Source organism: Erythrolamprus reginae, chromosome 3, assembly GCF_031021105.1.
Source record: "Erythrolamprus reginae isolate rEryReg1 chromosome 3, rEryReg1.hap1, whole genome shotgun sequence".
NCBI lineage: Eukaryota > Metazoa > Chordata > Lepidosauria > Squamata > Dipsadidae > Erythrolamprus > Erythrolamprus reginae.
Window position 1 is genome coordinate 97,088,780 of NC_091952.1, and position 11,720 is coordinate 97,100,499.

General features: G+C 39.1%; 1 protein-coding gene across 1 annotated transcript in view; it reads right to left on the bottom strand.

Moving 5' to 3' along the window:
• Positions 1 to 11,386, bottom strand: part of LPAR3 (lysophosphatidic acid receptor 3) — a 76,406-nt gene extending 65,020 nt beyond the window's left edge. Inside the window, exon 1 of the mRNA XM_070746263.1 lies at positions 11,341 to 11,386. The gene's annotated coding sequence lies outside the window, so the exon portion shown is untranslated. The remainder of the gene's footprint in view (positions 1 to 11,340) is intronic.
• Between the last annotated feature and the right edge of the window lie 334 nt (positions 11,387 to 11,720).

Sequence of the window (11,720 nt, forward strand, 5' to 3'; positions counted from 1 at the left end):
TTTCAATTCCCCCATGCCTGACGACAGAGGTGGGTTTTAAGGAGCTTACGAAAGGCAAGGAGGGTGGGGGCAACTCTGATATCTGGGGGGAGCTGGTTCCAGAGGATCGGGGCCGCCACAGAGAAGGCTCTTCTCCTGGGTCCCACAAAATGACATTGTTTAGTTGACGGGACCCGGAGAAGGCCAACTCTGTGGGACCTAACCGGTCGCTGGGATTCGTGCGGCAGAAGGCAGTCTCGGAGATATTCTGGTCCGATGCCATGAAGGGCTTTATAGGTCATAACCAACCAACCAACCAACCAACCAACCAACCAACCAACCAACCAACCAACCAACCAAGCAACCAACCAACCAACCAACCAACAAATAAAGTGAAGTACCACTTTATATGCTTTAGAGTGACATGATAGTTGTCTTGCAATTTTTGAGGAACTGTCACAAAGAAAAGGGGGTCAACCTAGTCTCAAATGCCCCTGAGGACAGGACAAGAAGTAATGGAGATTATCAAGGAGAGATTCAATCTAAAACTAAGAAGAAATTTCCTGACAGTGAGAACATGTAATCAGTGGGATGGTTTGGCTCCAGAAATTATGGGTGCTCCAACACTGGATATTTAAAAAAAGGCATTGGATAGCCATTTGCCTGCAGTGGTATAGGGAAAAAGGAGAGAGGATGGTTCACAGCTTTAAAACTCTGTGAAATTTACTGGTATTCATATTAATTCGGAAATCAAATTCATATTTGAAAATAAGACTGTAAGGAAAGAAACTAATTTGCAGCAAGTAAATAATGCCATCTTTCACTGTTTTATTTATTAATATCTCAATGTACCAAATTTGCTTTTAAGCAGTACCATTTCAGCCATTTAAAGACATCCTTTCTCCCCCATTAAACTACATATCCTGACATATGTTGCTTAAAAGCAGTGTGAATGCAAACCACTTTGCTTTCAGCAACAACTAGCTCTTAGATAATTTAAGTTTCTAATGAACACTTCAAACAAGCAAATAATGATAGATTGCACTGAGACATCCCTATGGTGCATGGAATTTCTTGCTGAATTTGGGGGGGGGGGGTTAATCATTATTTTTAAAACAAATATGTTAAGTAAATGTGTATTCTACTTTTTCTCTAGAAGCTCCAGGCAAAATACAGTATTCTGTATATAGTATTTCATCTATACAATAACCCTGTGAGATAGATGGAGCTAAGCAATAGCAATAAAGTCCTTTAGAGCAGTGATTTTCAACCTTTTTTGAGCCGCGGCACATTTTTTACATTTACGAAACCCTGGGGCACATTGAGCAGGCGTGGGGTGGGGGCTAAAAAAAGTTTGGACAAAAAAATTATATCTCTCTCTTCCTCCCTTTGGCTCTATTTCTCTCTCCCCCCCTCTTTCTCTCCCTTCCTCTTTCTTTCGCTCTCTCTCCATCCCTCTTTCTTTCTCTTCCTTCCTTCCTCTCTTTTTTGCTCTCTTCCTCTCTCCCTCCCTACCTCCCTCTATGTCTTTCTCTCTCTCCTTCCCACCCTCTCTTTCTCTCTTTCTCTTGCTTTTTCTTTCTCTTGCTCTCTCTCTCGCTTTCTTTCTTCCTTCCTCTCTCTGAGCTTCGCGGCACACCTGACCATGTCTCGCGGCACACTGGTTGAAAAACACTGCTTTAGAGAGCATCTAATGGCCAAATGTAGTTTTAGGATCTCCAGCCTTAATGCAGAATTTACCCATTACATAATACTGTTCCATTATTAAATAATTGAAAATGGCATATTAAGTTGCATGCTGTATATGTAGAATGCAGCTGCGAGAGCAATCATGGGCTTCCCTAAATATGCCCATATCACACCAACACTCCGCAGTCTGCATTGGTTGCCGATCAGTTTCCTGTCACAATTCAAAGTGTTGGTTATGACCTATAAAGCCCTTCATGGCACCGGACCAGATTATCTCCGGGACCGCCTTCTGCCGCACGAATCCCAGCGACCAGTTAGATCCCACAGAGTGGGCCTTCTCCAGGTCCCGTCAACTAAACAATGTTGTTTGGCGGGACCCAGGGGAAGAGCCTTCTCTGTGGCGGCCCCGGCCCTCTGGAACCAACTCCCCCCAGACATTAGAATAGCTCCCACCCTTCTTGCCTTTCGTAAGCTTCTTAAAACCCACCTCTGTCGTCAGGCATGGGGGAACTGAGATATTCTTTCCCCCTAGGCTTCTACAATTTATGTATGGTATGTTTGTATGTATGATTGGTTTTTAAAATAAGGGTTTATAGCTGTTTTAGTATTGGATTGTCGCATGTTGTTTTTACCACTGTTGTTAGCCGCCCCGAGTCTACGGAGAGGGGCAGCATACAAATCCAATTAATAATAATAATAATAATAATAATAATAATAATAATAATAATATAATAATAATAATAATATGTAATCTAAGTTGTTATAATTGTTTTTATGGTTATACAAGCATCAAGAGTCATTTTATTATGGCATATTATACATGCAATAAATAACATGATTTGTTTGTTTTTAAATTGACTGGAAGCATCCAACGTGCCAGGGTTATAGTTTCTCGGTGTTACTGGTCTTTCCTCCCAGTTCAACAAAGGAGCAACATTACTCCCTCAGTACAGATTTTAAACCTGTTGTTGGTATCACATTACATTAAATAAAACACTGAATTCTCAGCAGGAATCCAGGAGCCATACGTGCAAGATGCTAAAGTTTTAAATCAATAAAATAATGCCTGATTAAAGTTTGGAGAACAAAGTGGAAAATACTACAGAGTGCAACCACTTGGCAATATTAGTTGGATTGTCTGTAAAACAGATGCAAAGGCTGATACCTTTGGGGGATAATTCCAGCAATGGAAGCAGTCAAGCAAAATACTAGTTTTCTATTGCTTATGATTATGTAAGATAAATGATCAGCTATATCACACACGATCAATGATGTATCATTGGAACCACAAGAAATTGAAATTCCTATATCTAGAGATTTAACTAGTAAACCTCTTTTGGTTAATGTTTTAGAACAGAAGGTAGGTTTTCTTCTTCTTCTTCCTTTGTCATTAATCTTGCTCATTCATTATTTGCCTTCTGCATTTAATAAAATGCTTTTTAATAAAAAACAGATGAATACTAAAGAGGAAAATATTTATATGAAAACATGGTACATAGAACAGCTTACTACCGTACTTTCAGTTATGCTCCCACATTTTATATAATATTCTATTCATTAGATTTATAACATGAATGGATCATGGCTTTAATTTTCCCAAACCAAGGGAATGACATCATCAGAATAATACAGTAACTTATCTTTTACAGCATATGCATAGTTTTAGGCTCCTTAAAACTTGGGACATATATACTCTTAAATTATATTCAATGCCAAAGGTCTAATTTAAGAAAAGAGTCAGAAATATATCTCCCACATTTTTTTTAAATATTCCACCATATTTAGAGAATGAGACTTGATTTTATGTAATGAATGCTGTAAGAAACAAGAAGTCTGAATTTCTGCAGATGTGGGAAGACTGTAGTTTCCAGCTTATATTTTTTTCTAAATGGAATAGGTTCTGTTCCATCATGTCTTCCTAAAGAATGGCCTAGCTACCTGCAACAAAATGTTACAGAACAACACTCTTATTATCAACTTGCTAGCTGTACACCAGCAAAACATAGAAAAACTCAAAATAAACAGTTCAAGATTGGAAGATGTGGAAATATCTGGCCCATATAGTCTCCAACTTGACTGTATAGACAACATTATCATTATCATTACTAGCTGTATTTCTGGGAGTTTTAGTTTTGGCAGCCTGCTCACAGAATCATAAAATTATGCAGTTGAAAAGTCCTAAAAGGATCATCTAGTCCAGTGATGGCGAGTCTTTTTTTTCCTCGGGTTCTGAACGAGCTTGCGCTATCGCATATGTGTGAGTGCCTACACCCATAATTCAATGCCTAGGGACAGCGAAAACAGCTTCCCCTGAGTCAAAAAGGCCTGTTTCCCAACTTCTGGTGGGCCCAGTAGGCTCGTGTTTTATCCTCCTCGGGCTCCAAAGGCTTCCCTGGGGCTGGAGGAGGGTAAAAACTCTCTCCCCAATCCCCCTGGAGGCTCCCTGGAAGACAAAAATGCCCCCCCGAGCCTCTGTGTGAGCCAAAAATCAGCTGGTCGGCACACACATGCATGTTGGGGCTGAGCTAGGGCAACGATTCGCATGCCAGAAGATATGGCTCTGTGTGCTACCTGTGGCACTCGTGCCATAGGTTTCCCATCACTGATCTTTGCAATGCAGGAAAACTAAACTATCCCCACAAGGCGGGTTCTCCAGCCTCTTCTTAAAAACCTTCAGAGAGAACAGCAGGAATAACAGCTTTTCAGTTGAAGAATGTCATATGAAACCTGTCGAAAGCTTTTGCTGAAATCAAGGCGAGATCATTTCCATAGCATTCCCCTCATCCAGTAAGACGGTTGCCTATTTGTTCGAATACATACATTGTGCTCCCATTACGTCGCCTAAAACACGATCTAAGTATGGCCCACAAGATCATATGCTGCAACGTTCTACCTGTCAATGACTATTTCAGCTTCAATCGCAACAACACAAGAGCACGCAACAGATTCAAACTTAATATTAACCGCTCCAAACTTGACTGTAAAAAATATGACTTCAGCAACCGAGTTGTCGAAGCGTGGAACTCATTACCTGACTCAGTAGTGTCAACCCCTAACCCCAAACATTTTTCCCTTAGACTCTCCACAATTGACCTCTCCAGGTTCCTTAGAGGTCAGTAAGGGGCGTGCATAAGTGCACCAGTGTGCCTTCCGTCCCCTGTCCAATTGTCTCTCGTTATCTCATTTATCTTTTCTTCCTTTCAAATATGTTCACCTATACTTTTATATCTTTTCTTCTATTCTTTTCTTTACTTATATTATTACATATCTTTCTCTTCAATGTGTATTATGTATTGGACAAAATAAATAAATAAATAAAATTTTAAAATGTAAACATTCATTATATCAGATGTATATTTTTATTTGCTATAACAATTCTCCTTGGAATCATTTGCAAGTTATGAGTAAAGAGTTCATTCCTAGAGCTATCTAGAGGAATCTAGGGTTGGACTGGGCAAAACCTTCATTCAGAGAAGTTTGCTATGAAAGAATTTATTTACTTGAGAATGAAAAATGAAAAAGTCATAACCAGTCTGATGCCCCTAGAGCAGGGCTGCCAAACTCCTGGCCCATAGGCTGAATAGATCACGCAATGGCCATGCTCACAACTGATTTAGTGAAGGGGAAAAAGACTTGATATGCCACTAACATGGGCTAGGGAGTAGAGGATTTGAAGTTTTACTCCAGTTGTTTTTTAAATACCAATTACCTTTCAGTATTTGCTACAAATTTCTGTAGCAAATAGTATATAAATATGTATTATATAAATATTAAGGACCAAATAGAGTATAGTGGAACTTCTACCTACAAACTTTTCTAGATAAGAACCGGGTGTTCAAGATTTTTTTGCCTCTTCTCAAGAACCATTTTCCACTTACAAATCTGAGCCTCCGAAACTGTAACCAGAAAAGGCAGTGAGAAGCCTCCGTGGGGCCTCTCTAGGAATCTCTTGGGAGGAAACAGGGCCAGAAAAGGCAGGGAGAAGTCTCCATGGGGCCTCTCTAGGAATCTCTTGGGAGGAAACAGGGCCAGAAAAGGCAGGGAGAAGTCTCCGTGGGGCCTCTCTAAGAATCTCCTGGGAGGAAACAGGGCTTCCACCCTCCCTGTGGTTTCCCCAATCGCACGTATTATTTGCTTTTATTTGATTCCTATGGGAAAATTGCTTCTTCTTACAAACTTTTCTACTTAAGAACCTGGTCACGGAACGAATTAAGTTTGTAAGTAGGGGTACCACTGCACACATTTTGGATTTGTTTATGTAGATGGCAAGACCATTGTCTTTAGTGGTCTACAGTTTTAAATCCTAACATTTGATCTGCTCAAAATCTGTCTTGCAAATTTATATTTACATGTTACTTATTCAAATCAATACCACATGTCAGATTCAGTACAGTAATGTTTACAAGCCTGAACAATCACAATAAACAAGCATGTATAGTTTCACCTTAATTTTCATTTGGCAAATTAAATTTTTGTTTTTGTTTCAGGCAAATTACATATTTTCCAGGTAAAGTCTCCTCTTATCCGTTACGGATGGAAAACATTTGCTACTAAGCTGGTAGCAAGAATTCTCAGCTGCTACATACAAGGAAAGCAAGTATTTATATACCCAAAGCACATACTTTTTAATGCATGTAACACAGCCATGGCTCAGGGTTGTATCCAAAACAGTTTAAGTGGTTTTTACACTGTGTTCAAGCCATTTGGGATATCATTTATTAACACTGGCACTTTAACAAGAATCTGCTTCCTCCCCCCACCCCCCAACCAAACCTGCTGTTGTAAATGTTTAGCATGCTATTAATCTCCGTTGTGCAACCACTCCAATTATCCCCATGGTATTATCTATAAACAGAGGAATCCCCAAATATAGTCTTACCAGATGTTGGACTAATTTGTTTTAACAAACTTTAAGAAAGATTTTATGAAAGCTTTGTTTTGTTTTTCCTCTGTACTATTAATTTAAAATGGTGGTAGATTTTAGGAGAAACCCTCCCATACTTCCATCTCCTTCAATATTAGACAACAAAGTATCAACAGTAGAGACCTCCAAATTTCTAGGTCTGACCATATTGCAAGGTTTAAAATGGTCACCTAACATCAAAAATGTCATCAAACAAGACAACAAAGAATGCTCTTTCTGCGCCAACTCAGGAAGCTCAATCTGCCCAAGGAGCTGCTGATACAATTCTACAGAGGAATTATTGAGTCTGTCATCTGCACCTCTATAACTGTCTGGTTGGGTTCTGCAACCCAACAAGACCGACAGAGACTTCAGATGATAATTAGAACTGCAGAAAAAAACAATTGCTGTCAACCTGCCTTCCATTGTGGACCTGTATACTGCACGAATCAAAAAGAAGGCTGTGAAAATATTTACAGACACCTCACATCCTGGACACAAACTGTTTCAACTTCTGTAAATTGTTTCAACTCAAAAGGAGGCTATAGAGCACTGCACACCAGAACAACTAGCCACAAGAACTGTTTCCCCCCCCAATGCCATCACTCTGCTAAATAAATAATTCCCTCAAAACTGTCAAACTATTTACTAAGTCTGCATTACTATTAATCTTTCCATCGTTCCCATCACTCATTGCCTCCCACAAGTGACTGTATGACTGTAACTTCATTGCTTGTATCCTTGCAATTTATATTGATTGGTTTCTAATATGATTTGATTGCTTATTTCTACCTGGAGTATCATTAAGTGTTGTATCTTATAAATCTTGATGAAATTATCTTTTATTTTATGTACACCAAGACCTCATTCATTCATTCATTCATTCATTCATTCATTCATTCATTCATTCATTCATTCACTTGACTATAAAAAATATGACTTCAGTAACCGAGTTGTCAAAGCGTGGAATTCATTACCAGACTCCATAGTGTCATCCCCAAACCCTCAACACTTTACCCTTAGATTATCCACGGTTGACCTATCCAGATTCCTAAGAGGTCAGTAAGGGGCGAGTACAAGTGCACTAGAGTGCCTTCCGTCCCCTGTCCTATTGCTCTCCTATATCTCCTATACCTTTCTTCTATTCCTATATCTCTTCTTCTATTCTTTCATTGATATGTTCTATTCCTATATCTTCTTTTCTATTCTTTCATAGATATATTTTACTATGAGTATCTCCTCTATAACCTTCATCATGTATTTTACTATGTGTATATATATATATATATATAGCCACTAAAACCCTCATTGTGTATTGGACAAAATAAATAAATAAATAAATGTAAGTTATAGGCCTCCCTTATCCTGGCGAACTCAGGACGGCTTACAAGAATAAAATATTAACAAAGATTAAAATACTACAATACATACGTTAAAAAGAAGTAAAAAATAAAATCAGTATAAATAACATTCAATCATCCTTCATTCATACCACTGGCCAGAGCAAAGGCTATTGCTCATGGCCTCAGGCCTGCCCGTATAAGTGTATTTTTAACGCAAGGAGAATGGGGGCGGTACAAATCTCTGGGGGGAGTTGGTTCCTGAAAACCGGGGCTGCAACAGAAAAGGTTCTTCCCTCCAGTCCTGCCAGCCGACATTGCTTAGCCAATGGGATCTGGAGAAGACCGACTCTGTGCAACCTAATTGGTCGCTGGGACGTGTGGACCAAGACAAATTCCTTGTGTGTCCAATCACGCTCGGCCAATAAAATTCCATTCAATTCTATAATATTTGTCAAGTGGAATAAAAAAGCTCCACTGTGTGCTTAAAACTGCAATTCCATACATTCTAACCAAGGAGGAATTTTACCTGGTAGGTTGTTTCTTTCCAGGTAAACAACAATGGACTCATACTAGAAGTATAGTACGTGGCAGTCTTTAACATCTTCGACACACTGCTGCCAAGTCTTTTCTTAGGGATTCTAATATGAAAAATAATATCCATTGAACAAACTTCCTCTTTTATTGTGTTTAATCTCAAACTCATTTCAGCAATTCCAGATTAAATTTAAAAGTAAATACAAGGATTGCTGAAAGCATCGAGAAACGTGCAGTGCCAGAGTTTACACTTGTATGATGAAAATATATAGTTATAGCCAAATCTACATAAAAATGCAAGATTTCCCCCCTCTCCAAATTTTATGTGGATAAATCTAATTTCTTTCAGATACTAGTGCTCAGTTTCGTTTCAATCAAATGTAAGCAGAATGCAAACGCAATAACAATGTCATAGAGCAAGGACATCAAACTCTCGTAATCATAGAGTTGTCATGTGATGTATTGGACCCTCAGAGAGGGTCCGCAATTTGGGCGTCCTCCTCGATCCACAGCTAACATTAGAGAACCATCTTTCAGCTGGGGCGAGGGGGGCATTTGCCCAGGTTCGCCTGGTGCACCAGTTCCGGCCCTACCTCATGCCCTCATCACTTCCAGGTTTGACTACTGTAATGCTCTCTACATGGGGCTACTTTTGAAGAGTGTTTGGAAACTTCAGATTGTGCAGAATTCAGCTGCGAGAGCAATCATGGGCGTTCCCAGATATGCCCATGTTACACCAACACTCCGCAGCCTGCATTGGTTGCCGATCAGTTTCCGGTCATGATTCAAAGTGTTGGTTATGACCTATAAAGCCCTTCATGGCATCGGATCAGAATATCTCCGGGACCGCCTTCTGCTGCACAAATCCCAGCGACTGGTTAGGTCCCACAGGATCCCGTCAACGAAACAATGTCGTCTGGTGGGGCCCAGGGGAAGAGCCTTCTCTGTGGCGGCCCTGATCCTCTGGAATCAACTCCCCCCGGAGATTAGGATTGCGCCCACCCTCCTTGCCTTTTGCAAACTCCTTAAAACCCACCTCTGCCATCAGGCATGGGGAAATTGATTCCCCTGACCCATTTTATGATGGTTTGTCTGAGATGTATGACTGTTTTTTATATTAAGGGGTTTTACATTTTTTTAACTATTGGATTTGTACTGTTTTTCTTGTTGTGAGCCGCTCCGAGTCTTCAGAGAGGGGCGGCATACAAATTTAATTAATTTAATAATAATAATAATAATAATAATAATAATAATAATAGTGACTTTTTCCAGCTTCGCTAAACTGGACATGGACATGACACGCACCATAGGTCATGAGTTTGACACCCTTGTCATATAATCACTAATGTTCCTTTGCAAAGCTAATGATAGTTCATTATCCTTTGCTTTCGTATTTCAGAACAGCATGAATTATTGTATAACACACCCAAGGACTGCTTTGTCAATCAGTCAATCAGTTCACCCAAGGATTGCTTTGTCCTATTATTTTAACTACTATTGAATCTTGTCTCCAAACTCAACTTAAGATAAGTTGTAGCCCTATAGTATTTCATTTATTTCTATTTGATTTCTTTATCCCACCTTTATTACTTTATAAGTAACTCAAAACAGTGAGCATACTTAATATTCCTTCCTCCTATTTTTCCCACAATAATGTTGTGAAGTCAGTTGGCCCAAAGTCACCCAGCGGCTTGCATGCTTAAAACTGGGATTAGGTTCATTCTCCTGGTTTTCAGTTTGGTGCCTTAATCAGTAGCCTAAAGCAACTCTTTTATTCAATAATGCAACACATTCTCAGCATACATAACATTTTCTTTTTATATAATGAAGTGCAGATTAGAGTTTAAAGAAGACAAAATTAGAGTAGTAGGACTGAAGGGATTTTGTTTCCCTGTCATTAAGTTTCATATATACATATATCACATATTTTAAATGAACCAAATAATAGAACAGAGCATTTCCACCTAGTCATTGGCTTGGAAATTTGAAAGTAATGAGAGGAAATGAAGGATTTGATTTGTTAGTATCAGGAATTAAAGTTACTGTGTGGTTCTTCAATCATCAGTGTAAATTAATATAAATTAAGAGTGTATGGTGATGATTTTCCTGAAGAACTGCCTGATAGGAATTAAGATCATACAAAGTGCTCTTCTGTGTTAGGTCAAAGGCTGATAGTCAGGTCACTGTAAACAAGGAATAGAGGACAATGAAGTCAAAGCTGATTTCAAAGCCATGCTTTGTGAACACTATGTTAGAACATGAATCAAATAAATTGTGATAGCTCTGAACTTAAACTAAAAATCTTGGTAACATGGCTTGAGCCAATGATTGCCTTAAGCGGAACAGAAAGTCTTATTTTCAAAAGCCTTGATCTAACCAAACATTGTCTCAAAAAACCCCCACATTACATGTTTTCTTTCTCCTTCTCTCTCCCCCCCCCTTTCATGGCAATGATGCACAGCAATAAGTACAGATGTAACCACACAAATTCATGAAAAAGAAAATGGTAAGGCAGATACTTTCCTCTAAGGAAGAAAATACAAATACTTGTAACTTCTCATAATTAAAATGAACAATTAAACATAATTTTATCCTTGTTAATAGCACATTCCCATCAAAGCATGAAGGAAAATAGGTATTGTTCTGCCAGCACGTGCCAACCGTCCTTAATTACAGGTTAATTAGTCCAAGCAGACACACACACAAGATAGAAGGCAAATAAATGTTCTTTATCAACAGAAGAGAAGAAAAAACTCTATTTTAAACTTCAAATGGGTTTCTTGTAGCAACGAGGCAGTTTAAATACAATATAAGAACGAATTCCAATTATTAACTCAGTAACTGTGAAATTGGGTCACAGATACTGTTGTCCAAAAAGTGATAAACACTCACAATGAAGTATAATCCAAAGTCCAGGAATCCAAACACAGTCTTGAATACAATCAGGAAACAACATTTCACCTTGACAAACTATGATCAGATAATCTTCCACAACAGCCAAGCCAGCACGTTGCTATTTTATCAGCAGCTCTAATTACTGGAGCCCCACCCAACCACAGGTGGCCTCTCTTATCTCCTGTAATATGTCTTAAGTTGTTCTCTCCTATGCATAGCTCTACGCATGCGTGGGTCTGTCATACGTTCCTCCTCTGAATCCAAAGAAGATAAGGAAGATTGATCTCCTCCTGGGCTGTCAGCCAAGCCCCCCTCTTCCATCACACCCACACTTCCTTCGTCATCGGATACTTCACTAGTTGACTCTATCGGGAGCA